The following is a 27,586-nucleotide window of genomic DNA, read 5'->3' as shown; positions in this document are numbered from 1 at the left end:
TCACTGCACTTAGACCTGCAAGAAAAGAGTCAGGGGAGTTGTTAATGGAATAAAGGGAGCAGCAGATGCTAATCCTATGGTGTTGATGCTTGCAAGCCTGAGGTACCACAGTCCTGAGAGCCAGGGTGATTCTAGGTGGGTATTGGAAGAGAGAACCTTAAGGGTGTGTCTCATCCACAAGTGAGTGCTCAAGACTGATCAGTTAGAATCAGTTGGAATCAGTGCTGTGATGACCTAAATACCTGATGGGGTGTTATAGAGTGATAAAGAAGTGAGCAGTGGTGTCGCTCAGCTACTGTGGTGTTTTGTAGGAAGTTGTTTTGTTCAAGAGTGGATTGTGTGAATAGTGCAAAGTGGAGAGAGATGGAGATGAGGGTCAGTTGGTCGGGGCAGAATGGTTAACTGAGGCTGAGCCTTTAAGTTCAGGGCTGTTGGTGCAGTGTTTTTGGAGTATTTCGTTATGGTCTTAGTTAACAATGGTAATTACTGTTTGATTTGGTTTAAAAGGCTAGAGCAGACTGAACCAAAAGTGCCAGATCTCCTGTATTTCCTAGCAGGTGCCGTATATCATGGCTCATTACTTAGTCTTGAGAATGTCTGTCCAATAACTATTTGGAGTTTGCAGGGTGACCAACCAAATAGGGTCCAATCGCTCCCATATGCCTTGACTGAGGTGTTTTGTGTAGACTCATGGCATGTTTGTATAATTTTATGCAGAGTAGGTACTGTTAGATTGATGCTACTGGGACTGGGCATTAGGTGAGAGAGGAGTCGGAGCTGTTCTCATGCTGGTGTTAGTTGTATAGCTAGGGATTCAAGGGTTTTTACTCTAAGTGCATATTTTTGGGATTGTGTGATTCTTGTTGGTTTGTAGTGAATGATGTGATGGCTTCTGCGCACCTGTCATGGAATAGTGGAAGGTGGGGTCAAAGCCTTACAAAAGGAAGACACTACAGCAGAAGGCTGTGGGAGTCCAGGGAATGGGCCAATTTGGAGATGACTGGTGAAGAGTGAAGAAGGGGCTGGAGTAGGAGATAAGAGGCCATAGGGGAGATGCAGGTGGGGGTTGGGAGGGAAAGGCTTAGGTGGCTTGGGGAGAGAAAGGCCATGGGGCTGGGGCGAGAAAGACCCAGGAAAATGGTGAGAGAGAGTGACCTAGGAGGCTGGAGAGAGTGAGTAAGAGAGAAACGGAGACAGAGACAGAGAGACAGAGAGAGATGGAGAGGGGGAGAGAGAAGCCCAACACAGGATGTAGAGGATAAAGAGGCACAGGAAGCTGGGGGAGATAGAGACCTAGTAGGCTAGGGACAGAGACATAGGGCTCGGAGATGAGAAGGGACAACATTATTGGGTAGAGAAAGAGAGACCCAGGAAGCTGAGGAGAGAGATACCCAAGAGGTTGGGGATTGAGAAACCAGTGAGGCTTAGGAGAGAGAGACCCAGGAGGCTTGGAAGAGAAAGACCTAGGAAGCAGCTTAGGGTTGACCAGGAGCTTGGGGAAAGAGAGGCCATGCCCAGAAAGGTGGAGACAGAGAAACCCAGGAGGACAGGGAGAAAGAAACCCATGAGAATGGGGAGAGATAACCCGGGAGGTTTGGGAAAGATTAAAGACACTTGGCTGGGGGACAGGAAGACCCAGGAAGCTGGGGAGAAAGAGACCCAAGAGGTGAGAGAAACCCAAGAGAAGAGAGAGAGAGAGAGAGAGAGAGATAGAGAGAGAGAGAGAGAGAGAGAGAGAGAGAGAGAGAGAGAGAGAGAGAGAGAGAAAGTGTGTGTGAGAGAGAGAGAGCAAGGGAGAACAAACCAGGGCTTTCCGTCTGGACAAGGTACTGCCTGGAGAGAAAGACCCAGAATGTTGTAAGAGAGAGATTAAGAAGTTAGCTGTGATTAAGGAGGTGTCTAAGGATGATGTGGAAAGAGATGTTAAGGAGAAAGTGGTGAGATGTACCATGAGGAGGGAGTGAAGAACCCAGCCCTTAATATAGAGGTGCCTGAGGAAGAGGTGCCTAAAGAGAAGGCAGTGAACAGTAAGGAGATCAGCAAAGGGTTCTAAGTCATATTTTGTTTTTTTGTTGGCCGCCTGTCAAAAAGACTGATTTGTTTCAGCCATTGTTCGGCGGCCCGCGCCAAGCGAAAAATATGACAACTCTTTGCCCCCCCACTCCTTCCCTCGCTTGTGGGATGTCTCTAAAATTGGGGGGATTTACCCCTTATACTCTCCTCTGATTCCCCCACATCCATCCCCACCCAAGCATACCACCACCTCCTACACTCACAAACATGGAACACACGAACACACATAAACACACACACCTCTTCTCCCGCGACAGCTCTTCCTGGTCCCGACGTGCCTTTCAGCCCTTGCGCGCACTTGTGTGTGGAAGGTGCATGACAGTTATATTTAGAAAGACAGCTCTCTGCGGTCACAGAGCGGTCTTCCTAAATCAATCTTTTTTTTAAAGTCGTTGCAAAACTATTCTTTAACTTAATACCGAGTAAAGATAATGGTGACCCTAGTGGAGAGGGGAACCAGAGAATTGTCAGGAGTAGCAAAGAGGAGTTGGAGGAAAGGAAGATCAGAGGGAGCAGGAGGAGGCTGCAGCACCTGAGGGAAGATGCAAGCGGAAGCATGGGATGGATAGAGGAATGAGCCCGATGGTGAAACTTCTAAGAGGTGCAGAAGCACAAGGATAAATAGAGAAAGAAGAATAGAACAAGAGATGGCCCCCCCCACGTACAAGCTTGTGGCGTAACGTCAAGGAGTAGCAGGAGGTTGGGTTGGAATGTCCTTGTCAGTTCCTGCAGGTCCACCCTTTAATTGGACCCTCTATGCAGTTTGCAGTTGTGCTCAAGGTGGTGGCTGTTTCTCCCTTAGGTGGGGTTAATAACTTTGAAAGATGTTTGCGTCTTTCAGTATAGTGGTGATCAGCCGAAGACTGGATTGAAGTGAGTGGTCTTCTTTCTATGATTGCACATTCCCCAACTATAGTTTTCAAGAAGCAATTTCTTTATTAAACGAAGATAAATGGACATGATCAGAATAATGAACAGTTTGGAAGCATTGGGCAGTCTGGAACGCGTGCATGCATTCTATAACTGCCTTTCATTCTAGTAGTAAATAGGGGGAAGGTCCCTTACCTTCTTCCTCCTTTTTTATTAGAACCTAGAAATGATTAACCTGGCACTTCTACATGGGGCATGTTCCCATGCTTGGCGGGGACACACTCTGCATGAACTGAACACTTATAAAATGTCTGTGCCCGAAGGCCATTGTGTTCATAGTCAGCATTTCTTTTTGAACACTCCAGCGTTTCGGCATGCTCTCTAATAGGGAGCACTTCCGCTTTCACAGCAAGCCCATAACGCCCACTTACCTCCCCAGTGTGAGCAAACAATTTATTTTCTGTCAGCGTGTCATGCCAATATTAGGTAGTTACATCAATCTTTGCTGGTTAGCCTCCACTCAATTGTGCAGCCACGCAGTGGATATGTCTCTTTGGAGACTGCATTTATCTAGTACCACACGCCCGACTGCGCATGCATCCAATGCAAGAGGGGTTAGCGAAACAATAGTTGCAAGCAAGCGGGGATGTGGGACGATCTACTGGTGGTTTTGCAACATCTTGTTCTATCGCTACATGGTGGTCCAAAGACAATGTGTTACAGGGAAAACCTTTCAACACACCAGCAATCAAAGTCACTCTCATAAAAGATGCGTCCCTAACAGGGTGGGGAGCTCATTTTCTCCATCAAACTGCACACAGGGTGTGGAAACAGACTTTAACCAAGAAACATATCAACCTTCTGGAACTGCTAGCAGTCTTCAAAGCACTCCATGCATTCAAGTCTCAATTAGTACACAAGCCAGTCCTCATACAGACAGCACCACAGCCATGCTTTATATAAGCAAACGGGGCAACACATTCTCCAGGGCTGTCTAAACTAGCCTAAAACATCTGGCCGTGGGCTCTAAAACGCAACATGTTTCTCCCAATACAACATGTTCCAGGGGAATTCAATTCACTCGCAGACTCACTAAGCAGAAGTGTTTTTCTACCCTCAGAACACGAGTGGCCACTAAACACAGATTTGTTAGAAAACGTCTTCTCAAACCGTGGGTTTCAAGAAAGAGACCTATTTGCTACTCAGTAGAATGCACAATGCCTAGATTACATGTCCAGGTTTCCCCAGAAAACCTCCAAAGGGAATGCACTACTAATGAATTGGCCAGGGAGATTTGCTTACACCTTTCCTCCCAACACATCTTCTCAACAAGATATTCCAGAAGCTACACCGGGACAAGTGACACTTATCCTGGTAGCAGTAATGTGGGCACAACAAACATGGTTCTCACACCTGCAGATTATGTCCCTGTGTCCTCCCATGGAACTACAGTGTCCAGCCAACATGCTAACACAGGATCAAGGGATGACACTCCACCCATGCCCTCAGCCATTGAACTTAGCAGCCTGGCTCCTGAGGTCATAATTGTCATGAACCGCTGTCTGCGTCCCTTCTGGACTTCATGGTCCCTGACACATAGGGGATTGAACTCAGTAATCCTTCCAACATGGCCACTTGATGCGGAATGCTGCTTACCAGTCTTTACGTTACACGCTCTATGTTCTACAAAACAGACACGCCCCCGCGGCTCTGCGTGTCTCAATGCTACTGCTCGCCGTAGCTCGACGTGTGCTGCCGGAGTTCGCTCGGGGCTATTTTTCTGATCTCTATTCCCGGTTCCTTGATTCCTCCTCCTTTTCCTTTCATCTCTCAACTTACCCAAACTTCCTGGATTTTCGCCCGCGCTCGAGCCACGGGTTCCGTGCCTCTGCGCGTGGACATTGTTCCTTCCTGGTTCCGTCCTGGACAATCTGAACGAAGCACGCTGGAATCCAAAGACCCGCGCGCGGGCTTATACAAATCCCGGACCGTGGGGAAGAAGTCACAAAAGAAGGTCACAAGTAAACAGGAAAGACAGGTGAGAAGGGGAGAGACTTGTGACAGATTGAGACGCCAAAAAATCGATACGGATACAGGGATGAAGCCACGGTTCAAGACCTCATGCGAGGCATGCAGGAACTCACCATAGAAGTTTAAAACCTTAAGGCTGAGAACGCTGCCTTAAAGCAGCTGGTATAGTCTTGTGATTCTATAGTCTTGTGATTCTGCTACCAATGAAAGTGTGTCATTGGTAGGAGTGGTGGACACATATAATGGCTCTCCAAGACCCTTTGTGCCTTCCTTGATTCTTGCTTGGTGCATTTCACCTTCAAGCCCTACTACTTTTCCACCCCTAGAGCAAAGGTGGGGTTTATGATATCACACCTCACTGGCAACGTATTAACCTGGCCAACTCCCCTAGTCAATTCAGGCGACGCCCTCCTGGATGATTACAATGGATTCGTGGAAGCCCTAAAGGCCATGTTTACAGCGCTCAGGAACGTCTACTTGATTATCGACAAGGATCTCAGGATATGCTTACCTATGTCACCCGTTTTAAACACCTTATGAAGGAAGCTGATTGTCCCAAGAGGCTAGCTTCACTCTCTTTCGCAGAGGCTTGAATGAAGAAATAAAGGACGAGCTAGCCAGGGTAGCTCGCCCCAAATTCCTTCGAGGCCCTCTTGGACCTTTCCTTGCAAATTGATTTTCGAATCCCGGAAAGAAAGGCAGAGAAAAAGAAGTCAAAGTCATCTTTCCAAAAAGCTGTCAAAGACCCAGAACCCACAGTTTCTCTGACCTCAGATCCAGAACCCATGCAACTGGGGGCATTCCGTGGACCCATTACCCCACAAGAAAGGATGTGCCGTATTCACACTGGACTCTGCATGTATTGCGCCTCTGATAAACATCTTGTCAGAGAGTGCCCTATTGCTCCTCCACGGCATTCGGGAAATGCCAGCTCCCGGTCCTAGATGGGGCACAGTTTCGGGAGAATGATGTCTGCTCCACATCAATTCCTTCCTTGAATTCTCCTGGACCAAACAAGCTCATGATTCTTCAGGCCTTTATATCGCCTTCCAAGAAAGAATCTTACCCCATTCTGGCATTAGTGGATTGCGGAGCCATGGGTATATTCATAGATCATGATTGGGTCACTACTCACAACATTCCACATGAAACTCGAGAGACGATGCAACCAGTAGAGGCAATTGATGGAAGACCCCTCTCTTCAGGACCCATAACCCTTCAAACTAAAGAGATCCTACTCTCTACAAATCACCATCAAGAAAGGATCAAATTTGACATCATAAGATCTGCCCATTGTCCGATGGTTCTAGGCATGCCCTGGTTACAGAAGCAGAACCCCATCAATTGGGCAGCAGGCTCCTTGTTTCTTGGTTCTGAACACTGTATGTCCCACTGTTTATTCCTAGATTCCTTACCAAAGTCCTCTGAAAACTCACAAGAAATCCAACAAAGTCCAGTCACTGTCTCTAACATCAGCCATAGTTCAAGCTCTTCCTCCTCATAGACCTGAGGATTGTGCCATCAATACTGAGCCTTCAGCAGTGATCCCTTTCGGGAGAATGTTTATTTTATCAGAACCTGAAAAAAGGGCCCTCCAGGAATACCTGGATACTAACTTGGAAAATGGCACTATACGACCATCCAAGTCCCCGGCGGGCGCTTCGTTATTTTTTGTTCCCAAGAAAGATACCAAGGAGCTTAGACCATGTCTAGATTACTGTGGCCTTAACCAGTGTACTCTCAAGGACCGCTACCCATTGCCTCTCATTTCGGATATCCTGGAAGCAGTAAGAGGTGCAGTAATATTCACAAAATTAGATCTCAGGGGTGCCTACCATCTAATTCGTATAAAGGAAGGTGACAAATGGAAAACAGCCTTTGGAACACCTTTTGGCCATTTTGAATACCTGGTTATGCCCTTCAGACTTGCTAATGCCCCAGCGGTTTTCCAACGTTTTATGGACCGGGTGTTTTCTGACATGCTGTTCCCCTTCGTCATTGTATATCTGGACGATATACTGATTTACTCCAAGGACCATCTGAAACATGAAGAACACGTTAAGGCAGTTTTACAACGTCTACGTGAACATAAACTCCTGGCCAAACCCGAGAAGTGTCTTTTCCATGTATCAACTGTTCACTATCTCGGATTCGTTCTTAGCCCTAAGGGGATTGGAATGGAACCCTCAAAGGTAGATTCCATTCTATTCTGGACCGTTCCAACTACTGTAAAACAAATTCAATCCTTCCTGGGGCTTGCTAACTTCTATCGGAAATGTATACCAACCTTTTCGGAGAGTGTACATCCTATTGTTACTTTGCTAATGAAGGATACCTCCTTTCAGTGGACCTCAGCCCAAGATACGGCTTTCCAACGCTTGAAGTTGGAGTTTACACAAGCTCCCATCTTAGCTCAACCCGACATTGATCGCCCTTTTCTTGTGGAAACTGATGCCTCCAACTACGCCATCGGGGTAGTCCTAAAACAGGAACTTGATGATAAGTTAGAACACCCCATCGCCTATCTTTCTCGCACCTTGACACTCAGTGAAACTCATTATTCCGTCCTGGAAAAGGAACTGCTAGCCATCCGCCAGGCTTTCACTGATTGGCGTCATCTTCTCCTGGGAGCCTAACACCCGGTACAGGTCCGCACAGACCATCGGAATCTTTAAGTCCTGCAATCCCCAGAATGTAGAAACAGTCGTCAAGCCCGTTGGGCCTTCTTTTTTGCTCAATATCAGTTTCAAATCCATCATGTCCCTGGAACACACAACATAATAGCCGATGCCTTATCCAGACGTCCTGATTACAAAACCCTGGAAGATCAGACTTTTCCTAAGATGTTTCCCCACACAATATTTGTTGCCCAAGCAACCACCCTCCTGGAGGATATTCGAATTCAAACCCAGTCCTCTGAAACCTGGAAGGAGTTTAAGAGAAACAATCGATGGAAACTCAAGACAAGGGATGGATATCTTTTCAAGACAATCGCTTGGTCATCCCCACTCCTGGACTGCGGCAAAACATCACAAGCCTATGTCATGATACTTTTCATTCACGACACCGTGGCATCACCAACACACTCCGTTCAATACAAAGACAATTTTGGTGGCCGAGGACGAAAGAGGATGTCTTGATCCATATCCAGGCATGTGCAGTCTGCAATCAGAACAAGCATGATAATAAGAAACCGGCAGGTCTACTGCTTCAACCAGCAATACCAACAAGACCCTGGGAATTCATTGCCATGGATTTTATCGTGGAACTACCATCTTCCAGGGGATACACAACTATCATGGTTACCATTGATTTGTTCACTCATATGGCTCATTTTACACCTTTATACAAACTGCCATCCTCATCTGAACTCGCCGGAATCTTCCTGGAACACATATTCCGGCTTCATGGGCTACCCTCCAAGATCATTTCTGACCGAGGCCCCCAATACATATCCCAGTTCTGGAAACAATTATGTTGTATACTGGGAATCCAACGTGCCTTGTCCTCAGGTTATCACCCACAGACCAATGGAGCCACTGAACGTGTAAACCAAACTCTGGAACAATATCTTCATTGCTTCGCCACCAAGGTCCAGGATGATTGGTCACTCTTAATACCTGTGGCTGAATGCGTCTACAACAATTCGGATCATTCAGCTATAAACACCAGTCCCTTCTTCTGTAGTCAAGGATTTCATCCGTCAGTTCTACCTTCCATTCTCCCACACCCTACCCCAGTTCCTACGGTTTATTCCTGGATTGAAACCCTAATTAATGTACACAAAGAAGCAAAGGAACACTTAGGAAAGGCCCGAAAAGATGTTAAACATCATGCCGACTCCAAAAGAAGACCTGGGCCTTCTTACTCAGTAGGCGATAAAGTCTGGTTATCCTCAAAACTGCTTCCTCGACATCTGCGACCAAATAAACTGGCTCTAAAATCTGTGACTCTAGATACCGACGTGGTCAACTGCAATATTTGGTCAAATGGAAAGGGTACCCTCCCAGTGAGCGCACCTGGGAACCCGTGTCAAACATGAATGCTCCCAGGCTGATTCGAAGATACCATCTTATACATCCGGGCAAACCCAGAGGAGCTGGACTTCAGAGGAGGCATACTGTCATGAACCGCCATCTGCGTCCCTTCTGGACTTCGTGGTCCCTGACATATAGGGGATTGAACTCAGTAATCCTTCCAACATGACCGATTGATGCGGAACGCTGCTTACCCGTCTTTACATTACACGCTCTACGTTCTACAAAATAGACACACCCCCGCGGCTCTGCGCGTCTCAATGCTAATGCTCGCCGTAGCTCGACGTGTGCTGCCGGAGTTCGCTCGGGGCTATTTTCCTGATCTCTATTCCCGGTTCCTTGATTCCTCCTCCTTTTCCTTTCATCCCTCAATTTACCCAAACTTCCTGGATTTTCACCCGCGCTCGATCCATGGGTTCTGTGCGCAGACATTGTTCCTTCCTGGTTCCGTCCTGGACAATCTGAACGAAGCACGCTGGAATCCAAAAACCCGCGTGCGGGCTTATACAAATCCCAGACCGTGCGGAAGAAGTCACAAAAGAAGGTCGCAAGTAAAGAGGAAAGACAGGTGAGAAGGGGAGAGACTTGTGACAATAACATTTGGTGATCTGAATCTAGACCAAAGATGCATGCAAATCCCTAAAGAGGCATGCAAACCTAATACACAGCATTGCTATTTTAACAAATTGAACCATTTTTTGTTATGGTGCAAAACACGTTCACTCAATTCAATTGAATGCTCACCGTTAAATATAGTTCACTATATATTATATCTATTAGACTCAGGCTTAGTCTTTAACTCACTGAAAATACACCTAGCTGCTCTCCCAGCATACATCACTTCACAGAGCAAAGTCTTGTGGTGGAAAGTGCCAGTAGTTAAAGCCTTCATGGAAGGTGTTAAGAAATTATACCCTCCAATTTTTAATTGTACTCCCGGCTGGGACTTAAACATTGTACTTACAAGGCTCTTGGGTGCCCCCTTCGAGCCTATGCACAGAGCCAGTCTGAAATATCTCACATATAAAACAGCTTTTCTTATAGCTGTTACATGTATCAGAAGGATCAGTGAACTCCAAGTACTATCAGTAAAAGACCTCGTTGTTGTAATCTACAAGGACAAGCAGTGTTAAAACATCTATTTGCAGCGCTACCTTCAAACAACCCACCTCCTTCTCCAAGTACTGCTCGCTAATCTATGCAAAGCATGTGATTCTAAATGTGTCCACAATTCTAAATAGATCCACAATCCTCAGAAGACAAACATTACTTACCGTAATCGTATTTCTGATGCTTGTATCTGCTCAGATTCACATATGCCCACCCTTCCTCCCCTCTTGGAGTTGAAGGTTCTTGGGAAAACATAGATCTTTTACACCTCATGATCTCTAACCTACACTCCACGCTCACAACTTACACTACCTCATGTTAGAATAAAATAATCTGAGGGATGCGTGAGGGTTCATGGGTACAGTCGACGTCACACTAGGGATAGAGTTACAAACACACCCTGTCAACGTCCCTTTTTGAACTTCAAAAATGTAATGTGCAATTCTCTGCAGCTACCACTAGGTTGGGTTTTTGATTTCCTCAATGATTTTGAATAGTTTTTTTGTGGATTTGTTGCTTTTGGATTCCTGTAGAGTAGTATGTTTTTTTTGGTTTTATGACTATTTAGTTTGTAAATTCAGATCTGTTGTCTGTTTTTGTTTTGTCTGATTGGTTGTAACGATGTCTCCATTGTTTTTCCAGTTTGCTTTTTTTTTAGTTCCCTCAGTCCTTCTGTGAACCCTCTTAACCCCATTTTTCTGTTTGCTGTGGAATTGAAGAGTTGTGCAGGTGCTAACTGCTCTAGGGCTTCTGTGATCCAGATGTCTTCTGCTGAGTCTGGAGTCATTCTGTTTAGCTAGGAAATCTTTGGCTTGGTTGATTCCATTAGCTGCGTTAGTGTTTCCCGGTCAAAACACTTCCAGTTTCTTTTGTTAGCAGCAGGGAGCATTATGTTTGCAGGCATCATGCGGTTTGGGATTTTGACGGTGAATAGGATCATGTGGGGATCACTCCTTGTGATTGGTACCAGTGGGGCGGTGGTCGAGAGTCCATCTCTGCAGAAAATTGTGTCTGGCACTGTGGGTGTGTCCGTTTAATATTTGTTTGAAGTGGAGGGTTTCTAGTAGGGCGCTGGGGAGTTTGCGGTGGTTTCATTTTCTCTTTCAAACCAGATGTTGAAATCCCCCAGAAAAATGATGTTCACATAATGTGATGTTATGTTATGTTAAAGGATATTTATACCACACACTATCACCACTGGAGTTGTTGTGGGGAGGTTGGCAATGGCGTCAGTGAGATTTGTTGCAAAATTGGGGTTGAAGGATGGTGGTCTGTAGATCAGGAGAAACAGTAGGTTGAATTTGTTGTTGAGCTTGATGTTGATTAGGAGTGATTCATAATCTATGTTGGTTGGGGGAGTGGAGTGGTGCAGATGTGGTCTGTATGCTATTGCGAATTCTTCTCATCTTTGGGTTTCTCTGTTACAATGTATTAGTAAGAAGTTGTCTGGTATGGCTTTGTGGGCAATTGTTTTGTAATTGCCCGATAGCAGTGTTTCTGTGAAGAAGAGCTCGCCCTAGATTAGGAGGTCATTCATTTCTGTTTTTTTGGCTTGGCCATGCATCTTACATTGAGTAGGCTACAGTGTAGAGTGTGCGCTTTTCCTGTTTTAGTGTTGCATATCCCTTCTTGCGTCTTGGTCCGGGTGATGTTTGTCAGGTTTTCGGTTCTTTCTTGGGTGAGACTGTTATCTGCTGGTTACGTAGTTAGGGCTTCTGTCTCTTCGTTGAGGAGCCCAATTAAATTGAGTGATGGGTTTCTTTTTTCCGGTTCATAGAAGTGGATTGTTTGGTTGTACGTGTGGTTTTTTCCAGTCTTTTGCTATGTAAGGGGGGGAGGATGGCTTAGCTAGGATTCTTGTTGGAGCTCTTCCGAAAAATGTCTTTAGAGTTGTTGGGTTCTGTGTGTTCTGGTGTGTGGTTTGGCGGTCTGGTGGCGTCCACTCTAGGATTGTTTGGGTCCTTACGTGTTGGTTATTTTCCATTGTTGCAGGGTTGTAGGGCAGGGTTGTAGGTGGAGAGGTAGTGGGAGATGTATTCTGTTTTTATTCTTATCTTAGTCCATTAGCGATGGCTGTTGGGGATTTTGGGATGTTGAGAGTTCTAGTAGGTGGCTCCCATTCCACAGGTGTGCGATTTCCTTCTTTCTGTTTTCTGTTCTTGTTTCTTTGTCCTTCTTTTATCGTGGCATGTTTCTGGTCTAGATGTCTTGGATTCGTATTTGTGAGATATATCAGGGACGAGTGCCCTCGTGGGTTGATTTCTTTCCTGAGGTTGGTAATAGGTCAATGTGCTGAAATATACAGTGATGTCTGCCTCTTTGTGGCAGGGATGGAGATTGAGATTAGCAGCTCCTGGATATCAAGCGTTGGCCTGTGGCCAAGGGATGCCACTGGGGCTTGGGTAGCTAGTGTATAGTGGTGTGCAAATCTAACTTTTATATAAGACGCAAAAGACGCCTTATGCTTTGCCTTTTGTACAGATGTGCCCGGGTGTTTGCTTGTAGGTTGTACAAATAAACAGAGTTGGGTTTGCATGGGTGGGTTTGTCCCGCGTAAGTTGATATGAGGAGCTGGACGTAGCTCCTGGTGGCTGCTGGGTGCGGGCTGACCAGGCTCTTCTGGGCTTCGTGCGGGAGCTGGATGGCTCCCGGCCCCCCTCAATTTCAAGCCCTTCTGTGGTTGTAGGATTGTGCCTCTGTTTTTGGATTCGGATTGGGATATATTCCATGGGTGGGTGCCCTCCTCGTGTAGTTACTTTCCTGGTCTCGGATGGTGTAATCCGACAGAAATCAATGACTATCCCACGGATATACCCCTCCTGCTTTGGATGGTTTGATTAGGATAGTGTTTAACTATGTGACGTCGGGTATGATTGTGCTTAATTTGTAAGAAAATAAGTGCCAGTGCACAAATATTTTCCAGCATGCTTGTGATACTGCAGGAGAGCAGTTCCCCACCAATTGGTGCCACCACCCACAGCTGCTCCCCACAGTGTGGACACATTTGGGGTTAAACTACAGCTCGCACCTGCTCATAGGGGTTGATGGATGTTCTGGCTATCATTACTTCATAATCAATCTGAGTCTGAGACAATAAGTGCTGGGGCTCAGAAATAAGTGCAGGGACTGAGCCCTGATAAACACCCCCACAAATGAAGCACTGTATATGGGTTGTATTGAACGTCCATAGTTTGGGCTTATATCGTAGTCCTATATCCTTCCATACCTTGAAATGTTTCATCATTGATGTTTCTGATTAGCTCCCTTTGCCAAGTGTCTTCATAGTGTTTTACACTTTGTGGATTCGTTTTTAGGAATAACCTATATAGTTTGGATAATAAGCCTTTTGTCCTTGAGGGATGCTGGGGAGTTTTTTGGTAGGTCGTGGGATTTCCAGCTCCTGCTCCCCTAACATCTCGATTCATTGCCCAGTGCCTGATCTGCAGGTATCGCATTCTGTTTACTCTACCCCAAATGTTTTTCAATCCTAAACACTTCTAATTTCCCCGTTCACAAAAGTATCTTCTAATTTTTGACAAACCCCCCTTTTCCACTTGGCAAACCTCTTCTCATCCGGACCCACGGAAATGCTGCATTTCTTAAAATTGCCGAGAATGGGGACAGGAATGTGTTAAGGCCCCTTCAGGCTGCAAAATCATCCCAAGATGCAATGTTGTACTTTTAACTAGGTTGACATAGGGCCTCGTTACAAGCATACCGGTCCGGAAATAGCGTGTCTATGCTTTCCTGCACAACTGCAGACGCCCCCGGTACCATGAGGCGTGCTAGTGCATAAGCTTGTTTTTCCCGGTCCGCCTGTATGTTGTAACCTGCATGCATGGTCATGCACTTGAAGAATGTCACCTTGCACTTACTGTAACTAGCGCCTAGATGCCTGAGGGTTGTTTGCTTTGCAATAAACACATAATTAAATAAAATCCTGTATTTTGTAATAGCGGATGTTAGACCAATCCATAGGATTCAGAGTTGCAGAAGTGTCCACAAGTAACACATGCACATACAGTGGCATGATACATGCAGAGGATACTGCACGCAAAGACCCTAAAATAACAGATGCAGTAAATACCGGATGGTTTCACCATCAGATACCAGGTAAAGTAACACATGAAACACCTCAAAAAGTTACCACAGTGAAAAGGAGGTGGCAACGGTGGTCAGGTGAGGGAAAGGAAACACAGTTGCATGTCATTCAACACAAAGAGAGAAAAAAGACCACCCAAACCTCGCACAACACACTCCGCCATAGAGGCGTTACCTTGTGGAGCTACACTGACTATTTGAGGGCAGGAGGAATGAAGGTAACAGCGAGCCATATAGGTAGGGAGGGTAGTATGCAGGCCACCGATACCCAGAGTCAGATGTCCACATGGGGCCCCGCTGACTCACAGATTCTGGTGTTTGGACAGGCCCGCCCTCATTTATGTGCTGCAGCTCATTGAAAGGCAAATAACTATATGTACAGCAATACCCCCACTACTGAAGCTGGTGGCTGTCCTCCATTTCTAGCAACTGATAGGTTACATGACACAGCTGGCATGGCATGGCACCATCTTGCACATCCCCAGATGTTGAATACCCGACTACGCCATGTAGCACACACATATCACTACCCACAGCACATATTCATTGCATGCAATCAAAGGACACTTCTGTGAGCTCGCACAATTCCCTAATATCGCAGTGGGGTGGGACTGCACACATGTGTAATTGCTGCACCCCATACAACAAAGCAGTTCTACATAAATCAGAAACAGCACACCCTAAACGGACACTGTGGGTGTGTCCGTTTAATATTTGTTTGAAGTGGAGGGTTTCTAGTAGGGCGCTGGGGAGTTTGCGGTGGTTTCATTTTCTCTTTCAAACCAGATGTTGAAATCCCCCAGAAAAATGATGTTCACATAATGTGATGTTATGTTATGTTAAAGGATATTTATACCACACACTATCACCACTGGAGTTGTTGTGGGGAGGTTGGCAATGGCGTCAGTGAGATTTGTTGCAAAATTGGGGTTGAAGGATGGCGGTCTGTAGATCAGGAGAAACAGTAGGTTGAATTTGTTGTTGAGCTTGATGTTGATTAGGAGTGATTCATAATCTATGTTGGTTGGGGGAGTGGAGTGGTGCAGATGTGGTCTGTATGCTATTGCGAATTCTTCTCATCTTTGGGTTTCTCTGTTACAATGTATTAGTAAGAAGTTGTCTGGTATGGCTTTGTGGGCAATTGTTTTGTAATTGCCCGATAGCAGTGTTTCTGTGAAGAAGAGCTCGCCCTAGATTAGGAGGTCATTCATTTCTGTTTTTTTGGCTTGGCCATGCATCTTACATTGAGTAGGCTACAGTGTAGAGTGTGCGCTTTTCCTGTTTTAGTGTTGCATATCCCTTCTTGCGTCTTGGTCCGGGTGATGTTTGTCAGGTTTTCGGTTCTTTCTTGGGTGAGACTGTTATCTGCTGGTTACGTAGTTAGGGCTTCTGTCTCTTCGTTGAGGAGCCCAATTAAATTGAGTGATGGGTTTCTTTTTTCCGGTTCATAGAAGTGGATTGTTTGGTTGTACGTGTGGTTTTTTCCAGTCTTTTGCTATGTAAGGGGGGGAGGATGGCTTAGCTAGGATTCTTGTTGGAGCTCTTCCGAAAAATGTCTTTAGAGTTGTTGGGTTCTGTGTGTTCTGGTGTGTGGTTTGGCGGTCTGGTGGCGTCCACTCTAGGATTGTTTGGGTCCTTACGTGTTGGTTATTTTCCATTGTTGCAGGGTTGTAGGGCAGGGTTGTAGGTGGAGAGGTAGTGGGAGATGTATTCTGTTTTTATTCTTATCTTAGTCCATTAGCGATGGCTGTTGGGGATTTTGGGATGTTGAGAGTTCTAGTAGGTGGCTCCCATTCCACAGGTGTGCGATTTCCTTCTTTCTGTTTTCTGTTCTTGTTTCTTTGTCCTTCTTTTATCGTGGCATGTTTCTGGTCTAGATGTCTTGGATTCGTATTTGTGAGATATATCAGGGACGAGTGCCCTCGTGGGTTGATTTCTTTCCTGAGGTTGGTAATAGGTCAATGTGCTGAAATATACAGTGATGTCTGCCTCTTTGTGGCAGGGATGGAGATTGAGATTAGCAGCTCCTGGATATCAAGCGTTGGCCTGTGGCCAAGGGATGCCACTGGGGCTTGGGTAGCTAGTGTATAGTGGTGTGCAAATCTAACTTTTATATAAGACGCAAAAGACGCCTTATGCTTTGCCTTTTGTACAGATGTGCCCGGGTGTTTGCTTGTAGGTTGTACAAATAAACAGAGTTGGGTTTGCATGGGTGGGTTTGTCCCGCGTAAGTTGATATGAGGAGCTGGACGTAGCTCCTGGTGGCTACTGGGTGCGGGCTGACCAGGCTCTTCTGGGCTTCGTGCGGGAGCTGGATGGCTCCCGGCCCCCCTCAATTTCAAGCCCTTCTGTGGTTGTAGGATTGTGCCTCTGTTTTTGGATTCGGATTGGGATATATTCCATGGGTGGGTGCCCTCCTCGGGTAGTTACTTTCCTGGTCTCGGATGGTGTAATCCGACAGAAATCAATGACTATCCCACGGATATACCCCTCCTGCTTTGGATGGTTTGATTAGGATAGTGTTTAACTATGTGACGTCGGGTATGATTGTGCTTAATTTGTAAGAAAATAAGTGCCAGTGCACAAATATTTTCCAGCATGCTTGTGATACTGCAGGAGAGCAGTTCCCCACCAATTGGTGCCACCACCCACAGCTGCTCCCCACAGTGTGGACACATTTGGGGTTAAACTACAGCTCGCACCTGCTCATAGGGGTTGATGGATGTTCTGGCTATCATTACTTCATAATCAATCTGAGTCTGAGACAATAAGTGCTGGGGCTCAGAAATAAGTGCAGGGACTGAGCCCTGATAAACACCCCCACAAATGAAGCACTGTATATGGGTTGTATTGAACGTCCATAGTTTGGGCTTATATCGTAGTCCTATATCCTTCCATACCTTGAAATGTTTCATCATTGATGTTTCTGATTAGCTCCCTTTGCCAAGTGTCTTCATAGTGTTTTACACTTTGTGGATTCGTTTTTAGGAATAACCTATATAGTTTGGATAATAAGCCTTTTGTCCTTGAGGGATGCTGGGGAGTTTTTTGGTAGGTCGTGGGATTTCCAGCTCCTGCTCCCCTAACATCTCGATTCATTGCCCAGTGCCTGATCTGCAGGTATCGCATTCTGTTTACTCTACCCCAAATGTTTTTCAATCCTAAACACTTCTAATTTCCCCGTTCACAAAAGTATCTTCTAATTTTTGACAAACCCCCCTTTTCCACTTGGCAAACCTCTTCTCATCCGGACCCACGGAAATGCTGCATTTCTTAAAATTGCCGAGAATGGGGACAGGAATGTGTTAAGGCCCCTTCAGGCTGCAAAATCATCCCAAGATGCAATGTTGTACTTTTAACTAGGTTGACATAGGGCCTCGTTACAAGCATACCGGTCCGGAAATAGCGTGTCTATGCTTTCCTGCACAACTGCAGACGCCCCCGGTACCATGAGGCGTGCTAGTGCATAAGCTTGTTTTTCCCGGTCCGCCTGTATGTTGTAACCTGCATGCATGGTCATGCACTTGAAGAATGTCACCTTGCACTTACTGTAACTAGCGCCTAGATGCCTGAGGGTTGTTTGCTTTGCAATAAACACATAATTAAATAAAATCCTGTATTTTGTAATAGCGGATGTTAGACCAATCCATAGGATTCAGAGTTGCAGAAGTGTCCACAAGTAACACATGCACATACAGTGGCATGATACATGCAGAGGATACTGCACGCAAAGACCCTAAAATAACAGATGCAGTAAATACCGGATGGTTTCACCATCAGATACCAGGTAAAGTAACACATGAAACACCTCAAAAAGTTACCACAGTGAAAAGGAGGTGGCAACGGTGGTCAGGTGAGGGAAAGGAAACACAGTTGCATGTCATTCAACACAAAGAGAGAAAAAAGACCACCCAAACCTCGCACAACACACTCCGCCATAGAGGCGTTACCTTGTGGAGCTACACTGACTATTTGAGGGCAGGAGGAATGAAGGTAACAGCGAGCCATATAGGTAGGGAGGGTAGTATGCAGGCCACCGATACCCAGAGTCAGATGTCCACATGGGGCCCCGCTGACTCACAGATTCTGGTGTTTGGACAGGCCCGCCCTCATTTATGTGCTGCAGCTCATTGAAAGGCAAATAACTATATGTACAGCAATACCCCCACTACTGAAGCTGGTGGCTGTCCTCCATTTCTAGCAACTGATAGGTTACATGACACAGCTGGCATGGCATGGCACCATCTTGCACATCCCCAGATGTTGAATACCCGACTACGCCATGTAGCACACACATATCACTACCCACAGCACATATTCATTGCATGCAATCAAAGGACACTTCTGTGAGCTCGCACAATTCCCTAATATCGCAGTGGGGTGGGACTGCACACATGTGTAATTGCTGCACCCCATACAACAAAGCAGTTCTACATAAATCAGAAACAGCACACCCTAAACGGACACTGTGGGTGTGTCCGTTTAATATTTGTTTGAAGTGGAGGGTTTCTAGTAGGGCGCTGGGGAGTTTGCGGTGGTTTCATTTTCTCTTTCAAACCAGATGTTGAAATCCCCCAGAAAAATGATGTTCACATAATGTGATGTTATGTTATGTTAAAGGATATTTATACCACACACTATCACCACTGGAGTTGTTGTGGGGAGGTTGGCAATGGCGTCAGTGAGATTTGTTGCAAAATTGGGGTTGAAGGATGGCGGTCTGTAGATCAGGAGAAACAGTAGGTTGAATTTGTTGTTGAGCTTGATGTTGATTAGGAGTGATTCATAATCTATGTTGGTTGGGGGAGTGGAGTGGTGCAGATGTGGTCTGTATGCTATTGCGAATTCTTCTCATCTTTGGGTTTCTCTGTTACAATGTATTAGTAAGAAGTTGTCTGGTATGGCTTTGTGGGCAATTGTTTTGTAATTGCCCGATAGCAGTGTTTCTGTGAAGAAGAGCTCGCCCTAGATTAGGAGGTCATTCATTTCTGTTTTTTTGGCTTGGCCATGCATCTTACATTGAGTAGGCTACAGTGTAGAGTGTGCGCTTTTCCTGTTTTAGTGTTGCATATCCCTTCTTGCGTCTTGGTCCGGGTGATGTTTGTCAGGTTTTCGGTTCTTTCTTGGGTGAGACTGTTATCTGCTGGTTACGTAGTTAGGGCTTCTGTCTCTTCGTTGAGGAGCCCAATTAAATTGAGTGATGGGTTTCTTTTTTCCGGTTCATAGAAGTGGATTGTTTGGTTGTACGTGTGGTTTTTTCCAGTCTTTTGCTATGTAAGGGGGGGAGGATGGCTTAGCTAGGATTCTTGTTGGAGCTCTTCCGAAAAATGTCTTTAGAGTTGTTGGGTTCTGTGTGTTCTGGTGTGTGGTTTGGCGGTCTGGTGGCGTCCACTCTAGGATTGTTTGGGTCCTTACGTGTTGGTTATTTTCCATTGTTGCAGGGTTGTAGGGCAGGGTTGTAGGTGGAGAGGTAGTGGGAGATGTATTCTGTTTTTATTCTTATCTTAGTCCATTAGCGATGGCTGTTGGGGATTTTGGGATGTTGAGAGTTCTAGTAGGTGGCTCCCATTCCACAGGTGTGCGATTTCCTTCTTTCTGTTTTCTGTTCTTGTTTCTTTGTCCTTCTTTTATCGTGGCATGTTTCTGGTCTAGATGTCTTGGATTCGTATTTGTGAGATATACCAGCGACGAGTGCCCTCGTGGGTTGATTTCTTTCCTGAGGTTGGTAATAGGTCAATGTGCTGAAATATACAGTGATGTCTGCCTCTTTGTGGCAGGGATGGAGATTGAGATTAGCAGCTCCTGGATATCAAGCGTTGGCCTGTGGCCAAGGGATGCCACTGGGGCTTGGGTAGCTAGTGTATAGTGGTGTGCAAATCTAACTTTTATATAAGACGCAAAAGACGCCTTATGCTTTGCCTTTTGTACAGATGTGCCCGGGTGTTTGCTTGTAGGTTGTACAAATAAACAGAGTTGGGTTTGCATGGGTGGGTTTGTCCCGCGTAAGTTGATATGAGGAGCTGGACGTAGCTCCTGGTGGCTGCTGGGTGCGGGCTGACCAGGCTCTTCTGGGCTTCGTGCGGGAGCTGGATGGCTCCCGGCCCCCCTCAATTTCAAGCCCTTCTGTGGTTGTAGGATTGTGCCTCTGTTTTTGGATTCGGATTGGGATATATTCCATGGGTGGGTGCCCTCCTCGGGTAGTTACTTTCCTGGTCTCGGATGGTGTAATCCGACAGAAATCAATGACTATCCCACGGATATACCCCTCCTGCTTTGGATGGTTTGATTAGGATAGTGTTTAACTATGTGACGTCGGGTATGATTGTGCTTAATTTGTAAGAAAATAAGTGCCAGTGCACAAATATTTTCCAGCATGCTTGTGATACTGCAGGAGAGCAGTTCCCCACCAATTGGTGCCACCACCCACAGCTGCTCCCCACAGTGTGGACACATTTGGGGTTAAACTACAGCTCGCACCTGCTCATAGGGGTTGATGGATGTTCTGGCTATCATTACTTCATAATCAATCTGAGTCTGAGACAATAAGTGCTGGGGCTCAGAAATAAGTGCAGGGACTGAGCCCTGATAAACACCCCCACAAATGAAGCACTGTATATGGGTTGTATTGAACGTCCATAGTTTGGGCTTATATCGTAGTCCTATATCCTTCCATACCTTGAAATGTTTCATCATTGATGTTTCTGATTAGCTCCCTTTGCCAAGTGTCTTCATAGTGTTTTACACTTTGTGGATTCGTTTTTAGGAATAACCTATATAGTTTGGATAATAAGCCTTTTGTCCTTGAGGGATGCTGGGGAGTTTTTTGGTAGGTCGTGGGATTTCCAGCTCCTGCTCCCCTAACATCTCGATTCATTGCCCAGTGCCTGATCTGCAGGTATCGCATTCTGTTTACTCTACCCCAAATGTTTTTCAATCCTAAACACTTCTAATTTCCCCGTTCACAAAAGTATCTTCTAATTTTTGACAAACCCCCCTTTTCCACTTGGCAAACCTCTTCTCATCCGGACCCACGGAAATGCTGCATTTCTTAAAATTGCCGAGAATGGGGACAGGAATGTGTTAAGGCCCCTTCAGGCTGCAAAATCATCCCAAGATGCAATGTTGTACTTTTAACTAGGTTGACATAGGGCCTCGTTACAAGCATACCGGTCCGGAAATAGCGTGTCTATGCTTTCCTGCACAACTGCAGACGCCCCCGGTACCATGAGGCGTGCTAGTGCATAAGCTTGTTTTTCCCGGTCCGCCTGTATGTTGTAACCTGCATGCATGGTCATGCACTTGAAGAATGTCACCTTGCACTTACTGTAACTAGCGCCTAGATGCCTGAGGGTTGTTTGCTTTGCAATAAACACATAATTAAATAAAATCCTGTATTTTGTAATAGCGGATGTTAGACCAATCCATAGGATTCAGAGTTGCAGAAGTGTCCACAAGTAACACATGCACATACAGTGGCATGATACATGCAGAGGATACTGCACGCAAAGACCCTAAAATAACAGATGCAGTAAATACCGGATGGTTTCACCATCAGATACCAGGTAAAGTAACACATGAAACACCTCAAAAAGTTACCACAGTGAAAAGGAGGTGGCAACGGTGGTCAGGTGAGGGAAAGGAAACACAGTTGCATGTCATTCAACACAAAGAGAGAAAAAAGACCACCCAAACCTCGCACAACACACTCCGCCATAGAGGCGTTACCTTGTGGAGCTACACTGACTATTTGAGGGCAGGAGGAATGAAGGTAACAGCGAGCCATATAGGTAGGGAGGGTAGTATGCAGGCCACCGATACCCAGAGTCAGATGTCCACATGGGGCCCCGCTGACTCACAGATTCTGGTGTTTGGACAGGCCCGCCCTCATTTATGTGCTGCAGCTCATTGAAAGGCAAATAACTATATGTACAGCAATACCCCCACTACTGAAGCTGGTGGCTGTCCTCCATTTCTAGCAACTGATAGGTTACATGACACAGCTGGCATGGCATGGCACCATCTTGCACATCCCCAGATGTTGAATACCCGACTACGCCATGTAGCACACACATATCACTACCCACAGCACATATTCATTGCATGCAATCAAAGGACACTTCTGTGAGCTCGCACAATTCCCTAATATCGCAGTGGGGTGGGACTGCACACATGTGTAATTGCTGCACCCCATACAACAAAGCAGTTCTACATAAATCAGAAACAGCACACCCTAAACGGACACTGTGGGTGTGTCCGTTTAATATTTGTTTGAAGTGGAGGGTTTCTAGTAGGGCGCTGGGGAGTTTGCGGTGGTTTCATTTTCTCTTTCAAACCAGATGTTGAAATCCCCCAGAAAAATGATGTTCACATAATGTGATGTTATGTTATGTTAAAGGATATTTATACCACACACTATCACCACTGGAGTTGTTGTGGGGAGGTTGGCAATGGCGTCAGTGAGATTTGTTGCAAAATTGGGGTTGAAGGATGGCGGTCTGTAGATCAGGAGAAACAGTAGGTTGAATTTGTTGTTGAGCTTGATGTTGATTAGGAGTGATTCATAATCTATGTTGGTTGGGGGAGTGGAGTGGTGCAGATGTGGTCTGTATGCTATTGCGAATTCTTCTCATCTTTGGGTTTCTCTGTTACAATGTATTAGTAAGAAGTTGTCTGGTATGGCTTTGTGGGCAATTGTTTTGTAATTGCCCGATAGCAGTGTTTCTGTGAAGAAGAGCTCGCCCTAGATTAGGAGGTCATTCATTTCTGTTTTTTTGGCTTGGCCATGCATCTTACATTGAGTAGGCTACAGTGTAGAGTGTGCGCTTTTCCTGTTTTAGTGTTGCATATCCCTTCTTGCGTCTTGGTCCGGGTGATGTTTGTCAGGTTTTCGGTTCTTTCTTGGGTGAGACTGTTATCTGCTGGTTACGTAGTTAGGGCTTCTGTCTCTTCGTTGAGGAGCCCAATTAAATTGAGTGATGGGTTTCTTTTTTCCGGTTCATAGAAGTGGATTGTTTGGTTGTACGTGTGGTTTTTTCCAGTCTTTTGCTATGTAAGGGGGGGAGGATGGCTTAGCTAGGATTCTTGTTGGAGCTCTTCCGAAAAATGTCTTTAGAGTTGTTGGGTTCTGTGTGTTCTGGTGTGTGGTTTGGCGGTCTGGTGGCGTCCACTCTAGGATTGTTTGGGTCCTTACGTGTTGGTTATTTTCCATTGTTGCAGGGTTGTAGGGCAGGGTTGTAGGTGGAGAGGTAGTGGGAGATGTATTCTGTTTTTATTCTTATCTTAGTCCATTAGCGATGGCTGTTGGGGATTTTGGGATGTTGAGAGTTCTAGTAGGTGGCTCCCATTCCACAGGTGTGCGATTTCCTTCTTTCTGTTTTCTGTTCTTGTTTCTTTGTCCTTCTTTTATCGTGGCATGTTTCTGGTCTAGATGTCTTGGATTCGTATTTGTGAGATATACCAGGGACGAGTGCCCTCGTGGGTTGATTTCTTTCCTGAGGTTGGTAATAGGTCAATGTGCTGAAATATACAGTGATGTCTGCCTCTTTGTGGCAGGGATGGAGATTGAGATTAGCAGCTCCTGGATATCAAGCGTTGGCCTGTGGCCAAGGGATGCCACTGGGGCTTGGGTAGCTAGTGTATAGTGGTGTGCAAATCTAACTTTTATATAAGACGCAAAAGACGCCTTATGCTTTGCCTTTTGTACAGATGTGCCCGGGTGTTTGCTTGTAGGTTGTACAAATAAACAGAGTTGGGTTTGCATGGGTGGGTTTGTCCCGCGTAAGTTGATATGAGGAGCTGGACGTAGCTCCTGGTGGCTGCTGGGTGCGGGCTGACCAGGCTCTTCTGGGCTTCGTGCGGGAGCTGGATGGCTCCCGGCCCCCCTCAATTTCAAGCCCTTCTGTGGTTGTAGGATTGTGCCTCTGTTTTTGGATTCGGATTGGGATATATTCCATGGGTGGGTGCCCTCCTCGGGTAGTTACTTTCCTGGTCTCGGATGGTGTAATCCGACAGAAATCAATGACTATCCCACGGATATACCCCTCCTGCTTTGGATGGTTTGATTAGGATAGTGTTTAACTATGTGACGTCGGGTATGATTGTGCTTAATTTGTAAGAAAATAAGTGCCAGTGCACAAATATTTTCCAGCATGCTTGTGATACTGCAGGAGAGCAGTTCCCCACCAATTGGTGCCACCACCCACAGCTGCTCCCCACAGTGTGGACACATTTGGGGTTAAACTACAGCTCGCACCTGCTCATAGGGGTTGATGGATGTTCTGGCTATCATTACTTCATAATCAATCTGAGTCTGAGACAATAAGTGCTGGGGCTCAGAAATAAGTGCAGGGACTGAGCCCTGATAAACACCCCCACAAATGAAGCACTGTATATGGGTTGTATTGAACGTCCATAGTTTGGGCTTATATCGTAGTCCTATATCCTTCCATACCTTGAAATGTTTCATCATTGATGTTTCTGATTAGCTCCCTTTGCCAAGTGTCTTCATAGTGTTTTACACTTTGTGGATTCGTTTTTAGGAATAACCTATATAGTTTGGATAATAAGCCTTTTGTCCTTGAGGGATGCTGGGGAGTTTTTTGGTAGGTCGTGGGATTTCCAGCTCCTGCTCCCCTAACATCTCGATTCATTGCCCAGTGCCTGATCTGCAGGTATCGCATTCTGTTTACTCTACCCCAAATGTTTTTCAATCCTAAACACTTCTAATTTCCCCGTTCACAAAAGTATCTTCTAATTTTTGACAAACCCCCCTTTTCCACTTGGCAAACCTCTTCTCATCCGGACCCACGGAAATGCTGCATTTCTTAAAATTGCCGAGAATGGGGACAGGAATGTGTTAAGGCCCCTTCAGGCTGCAAAATCATCCCAAGATGCAATGTTGTACTTTTAACTAGGTTGACATAGGGCCTCGTTACAAGCATACCGGTCCGGAAATAGCGTGTCTATGCTTTCCTGCACAACTGCAGACGCCCCCGGTACCATGAGGCGTGCTAGTGCATAAGCTTGTTTTTCCCGGTCCGCCTGTATGTTGTAACCTGCATGCATGGTCATGCACTTGAAGAATGTCACCTTGCACTTACTGTAACTAGCGCCTAGATGCCTGAGGGTTGTTTGCTTTGCAATAAACACATAATTAAATAAAATCCTGTATTTTGTAATAGCGGATGTTAGACCAATCCATAGGATTCAGAGTTGCAGAAGTGTCCACAAGTAACACATGCACATACAGTGGCATGATACATGCAGAGGATACTGCACGCAAAGACCCTAAAATAACAGATGCAGTAAATACCGGATGGTTTCACCATCAGATACCAGGTAAAGTAACACATGAAACACCTCAAAAAGTTACCACAGTGAAAAGGAGGTGGCAACGGTGGTCAGGTGAGGGAAAGGAAACACAGTTGCATGTCATTCAACACAAAGAGAGAAAAAAGACCACCCAAACCTCGCACAACACACTCCGCCATAGAGGCGTTACCTTGTGGAGCTACACTGACTATTTGAGGGCAGGAGGAATGAAGGTAACAGCGAGCCATATAGGTAGGGAGGGTAGTATGCAGGCCACCGATACCCAGAGTCAGATGTCCACATGGGGCCCCGCTGACTCACAGATTCTGGTGTTTGGACAGGCCCGCCCTCATTTATGTGCTGCAGCTCATTGAAAGGCAAATAACTATATGTACAGCAATACCCCCACTACTGAAGCTGGTGGCTGTCCTCCATTTCTAGCAACTGATAGGTTACATGACACAGCTGGCATGGCATGGCACCATCTTGCACATCCCCAGATGTTGAATACCCGACTACGCCATGTAGCACACACATATCACTACCCACAGCACATATTCATTGCATGCAATCAAAGGACACTTCTGTGAGCTCGCACAATTCCCTAATATCGCAGTGGGGTGGGACTGCACACATGTGTAATTGCTGCACCCCATACAACAAAGCAGTTCTACATAAATCAGAAACAGCACACCCTGACCAACACTCATTGCTGTGCCAGGTTCCCTGGTTTCACACATGATTCACACACGATTCAATGGTTCTGTCCATCAGTACCCCGCTGGCCTATTTGGCAACACGCAGGGGCCAATGGATGTGGATCTTAGATAAGCTAAAATGAGGGAATACCTAGTGACCAGGTGTGAGCACAGGGAGTGCCTGGTTGGAGGGGTGTGAGCACTGGCAGTGCTGTTTGTTGGGGTGAGCATGGTGAGGGGGTGAGCACATGGAGTGCCTGATGAGGCGCACTGTGCACAGGTGCTACACACTGTGCCAGAGATACAAGACCACGACCCATAGCTCCGTCAACCATGCACCCCACATACAGACAACCATACTCATGTGTCATGTCTGTAAAATAGGGCTCTTTCACAACTTAACCACGTGAATACTACAGGTGAACGCGGCTATCCACTTCTGCCAGGGCACGCGACACCAGAACAAAACCCCACAAAGTCTAGAGGAGCAGTGGCACAGTGCAGCCTGCATCCAAACAGGCAGCATCATTGAGCTGGCTTTTGGACTCCTAAAAGCAGGGTTCTGTTGCCTCTAGAGAACCGGTGGAGCTTTCTGATAGGAACTGTAGAAGGTTGGACACATCGCCGTTGCATGTTGCATGCTCAACAATCTGTACATAAAGCGTGATGGTCTGATGCTCCTTAATATTTGCGTCCCAATGCACAGTAATACGGAGGATGATGAAGAAGGGCCACCAGCAGGATGTCCCGAGTGAGATCACATGGCAGCGATTGTTGGAGGAAGAGTTTTGAGTGACCCAGTGATGTATCAAAGATAGTGTTAGCACATATGGGCCCTTTCAGTGTGACATGTTATACATTTTCTGGGACATGGCAGGTCCCAAAGTACCTTTGCATCTGCCAAATCTCGACCTGTGATGAGATGCACACGTGAATGCAGTAGGAGATGGGTCATGTCATCTGGAAAGAAGCACATCCATGCATGTGTAGAGTAGACCAGACCTACCTAAGATCACACCATCAATATAAGAATCTCGCCTGCTAAAATGGACAAGATGGACAAGGTTTCATGGATTCTCTGGCACGCGTATGTAATAAAGACCCTTTATTCTAAATGACAGACTCACATGAGTTTTACATTGCACCCTTCTCCTCGCTCAGAAGTCACCCCAACACATCCGCTCACTTTGCCCCAGAGGTCAACCCTAAACCTCCAATTTCCATCCACCAGACGTCAACCCCCACATCCTTTCCACCAAACGACAACCCCATCCCCTGATGTCAACCCTAACATGCCTCCCTCCCTCCCAGACGTCAATCCAAACACACACCCCTTTCCTTCTCTCAGAAGTCAAC

The sequence above is a fragment of the Ambystoma mexicanum genome, chromosome 2p (assembly GCF_040938575.1).
Source record: "Ambystoma mexicanum isolate Mex_15411 chromosome 2p, UKY_AmexF1_1, whole genome shotgun sequence".
Classification (NCBI taxonomy): Eukaryota; Metazoa; Chordata; class Amphibia; order Caudata; family Ambystomatidae; genus Ambystoma; species Ambystoma mexicanum.
The sequence above is the reverse complement of the archived record's forward strand: the minus strand, read 5'-3'. Positions refer to the sequence as shown.